We start from the raw sequence: 390 nt of genomic DNA, 5'->3' as shown, positions 1-390 counted from the left end.
AGCGGGCCCCAGCAGCCCGCGGCGGCCCGGGCGAGGCTCGGTGTCCGGCCCGGCTGCGGCCCCGCCGCTCAGGCCCGGCCAGGCCGAGCGAGACGCGCCATGGCAACGCGGCGGCGCCCGGCAGGGCCCCGGCGCCTCGGAGGGCCGGGAGCTGCGGGAAGGAGAGGCAGGAGCGCCGCCCGGCCGGGGGCTGGCCGCCGAGGGGGCGACGCCTCCCCGAGCCCGCCCGCTCCGGCGTCACGTCCCGGGGAGAGGGGGCCGCCGGCAAGGCGGGGTTCACGGGTGTGGGGGGCTGAAAGAGAGGGGAGCCGCAGCTGGGGAGATCGTCCTCGGCACGGCACCGTGTCCCCCCTGAGTCCCCTCTGACTGGGCTCTGCCCCCTGGCCGGGG

General features: G+C 80.8%; 1 protein-coding gene across 2 annotated transcripts in view; it reads right to left on the bottom strand.

Moving 5' to 3' along the window:
* The window catches only part of KCTD3 (potassium channel tetramerization domain containing 3), a 27,469-nt gene extending 27,296 nt beyond the window's left edge, over positions 1-173 (bottom strand). For both annotated transcript variants that reach the window (XM_035320950.1, XM_035320951.1), the window contains exon 1: positions 12-173. The gene's annotated coding sequence lies outside the window, so the exon portion shown is untranslated. The remainder of the gene's footprint in view (positions 1-11) is intronic.
* Between the last annotated feature and the right edge of the window lie 217 nt (positions 174-390).

This window comes from Oxyura jamaicensis, chromosome 3 (genome assembly GCF_011077185.1).
Source record: "Oxyura jamaicensis isolate SHBP4307 breed ruddy duck chromosome 3, BPBGC_Ojam_1.0, whole genome shotgun sequence".
Classification (NCBI taxonomy): domain Eukaryota; kingdom Metazoa; phylum Chordata; class Aves; order Anseriformes; family Anatidae; genus Oxyura; species Oxyura jamaicensis.
The sequence above is the reverse complement of the archived record's forward strand: the minus strand, read 5'-3'. Positions and strand labels throughout refer to the sequence as shown.